Genomic DNA, 2,536 nt, shown 5'->3' on the forward strand with positions numbered 1-2,536 from the left:
CGAGAGGAGGTAAAATTGCAAACCATGGTGACTTTATTCCAAAAACACCACAAGAGAACAGTAGCCAGCATGTAGGTGTTCACCACTCCCTGTACATGTTCACCACTCCCCTCTGACTGAAGACTTTTTTCATATTTTATAGAGGTTCTTCAGAGGATTTGATTGGGAGAAACCATTCACAGGTACACTTAATAAATACATGTCATCATAATGATTATAAAGAATATCCATAATATTATTTACATGGCATTATCAATTGTCTACAGCCATCTATTAAGTGAACCCAAAACAAACATGATAACTGACCAGAATAAATATAAATACATGCCCAACTAAAACAGAAACCCCTACGCCTATCTTGCCACTTGGTTCGTCCCGGAACCTTCTTTGGTCAGTGTTTGTTTCACCCGAGGACCTTTTGGCCAAACACACTGGAGCGGACACCGGACGAGACAGCATGGGTAAGCAATGGACGTTAACTTTACACAGTGTTCACTTATACAATTAATGCAACTTACCGTCATGATATACAAACGCTCAAACATATTATTTGCACACAATGATTAATCTCAACCGCTGTCATTCTTACACAATCATAAACACTTTTGGAGCTGCCAGACGACATTCCAATTAATATGGTTTAATCATTTAATAAATACAACGTCAATAACTAGTATAAATTATATAAAAATGTGCAAATATGCGATGCCAAACTGTACTGTGCAAATCACGCTAATAAAGTGCAAACTGTTCACTACTAAAGTGCTGAGTGACATTACTACTGTGCAAAAGGAATTTGTTATATACTGTAAAGTGCAAACCCACATGTGCAATATTACAAGGCCCAAGGCCTCAGCCCATAGTAACGAAGTTACCTTTGTTACATCCAACTCCCTGTCCTGTTCGATTGAGGGTCCTTCCAACTCCATGTCCTGCCGGGTTTTCTGCCAACTCCATGCAGACTTGCCAACCTTGAGACCTCAGAAATCGGGAGCATTTAGTTAGTGGATCGCCGGAGCTGTTGGATTAACATTAACATGCTTATTGTAGTTCTGAGTGCAATGCGGTTATGAAAGGCGCTATATAAATTCAAGTTATTATTATGAATGCCTTGCGGCCTGTAGCACCATCCTCTTGACGGAGCATATGTGTGGGCTGGACCAGGAAAGGAGTGAGCAGAGGGTCGAGTTGTCGATCCTTGTTATATTTTTCTGTGATTATCTAGATGTGCACGCTACTAAAGAGACGCGCTACCATGGAAACCAAACAATGGTGTAGCTGTAATAAAGTCTGAGTGTAAACAGTCGTGTGTAAATCTGATTTTGTCAGAAATCGGGAGAAATATGACCCCGGGAGGAAACCGGGAGAGGGCTATGAAATCGGGAGTCTCCCGCGAAAATTGGGAGGGTTGGCAAGTATGACTCCATGTCCGGTTCCGTTGGGGGTCCTGCCAACTCCTGCTCCTGGTGCTCCTGTTCCGCCGGCTACGAACTCTGTCCTGCCGGGTGTCCCACCTACACCAGTTCCTATTCAGCCGGTGATCCAGTCGGCCACGAACCCGGTCCGTCCTTGTGCCCGGCTCCCTGACTAGGCCCGCCTAGTCTGCCTTTCCCCCGGGTCGTCCGCCCGAGAAGCTTTCCTGGTCCTCTGCCGTGCCCCCGGGCTGACAGCCCGAACCCGTCCTCCGGACCCCCTCCACCCACCCTTTTGGAAATGTTGGACTTTGTTTAGGGACGTCTTGAATCTGTCCCTTGAAGGGGGGGGTTATGTCACGATTTGAGTTTTTATCTGTTTTATTTTGAAATTCTGTTCTCCCTGTATCTTGTCTTCGTTCCTGTGTTTGCCCTGTGTATGATTGTCTGATTGTGTTCACCTGTTGCCCTTGTGTTTCTGCCTCCCCTGCCCAGCTTTGTCTTGTACTTTGATTAACCTTCTGTGTATTTAGTCGTGTCTTCCCCTGTGCTCCATGTCGGTTCGTTGTCTTTTCTCACCCTCCATGTTTGTCACATACCTCGTGCTACCTGTTTATGATTCATTTTTTTTTCATGTCAGCAGCTTTGTTTGAATAAAGCTGGCTTTTGTTTTGAAACCCGCTTCCCTTTTTAAACTGCATTTGAAACCTAATATTCCCGAACCCTGACACAAACAGGAACACGGTATGGGCTCTGGCAGTGTGAGAGAAACTGTGAACATACTTGGACGGTTACAGAAAACCTTGATCAGTTCTGCCTTCATTTTAAGTTACCATGCTCTCTAACCCACTATTTTTTTCTTAGCAGAAGTAATAGAATCATTTTTAACCAATAAAATATTTTTTAAATCAATATTGTGAATCAGATCATTGTTTTTTTAGTTAGCCATGTAAAAAGCAGGAAAGTATGCAGCTAGGAGGTCATAAATCAAAAACGTTCCACCGCACAAGACATTTCACATTATCCCTTACTTGGGTTAAAGTTCAAAGGTGAATATTAAATGTAAATTTGAATGTGTTAATGAATGAGATGATCAGATAATAACCTGTTGCTGTATTGTGTTG

General features: G+C 43.1%; 1 long non-coding RNA gene across 1 annotated transcript; it reads left to right on the forward strand.

The window, feature by feature from the left end:
• The first annotated feature begins 421 nt into the window (after nt 1–421).
• On the forward strand, nt 422–2,324 carry LOC307014545. Its single transcript, XR_013801248.1, has 2 exons — nt 422–461; nt 1,330–2,324. It is a non-coding gene; the product is annotated as an uncharacterized lncRNA (long non-coding RNA).
• Nucleotides 2,325–2,536: the final 212 nt, after the last annotated feature.

Source organism: Notothenia rossii, assembly GCF_949606895.1.
Source record: "Notothenia rossii genome assembly, chromosome: 8".
NCBI classification, from domain to species: Eukaryota; Metazoa; Chordata; class Actinopteri; order Perciformes; family Nototheniidae; genus Notothenia; species Notothenia rossii.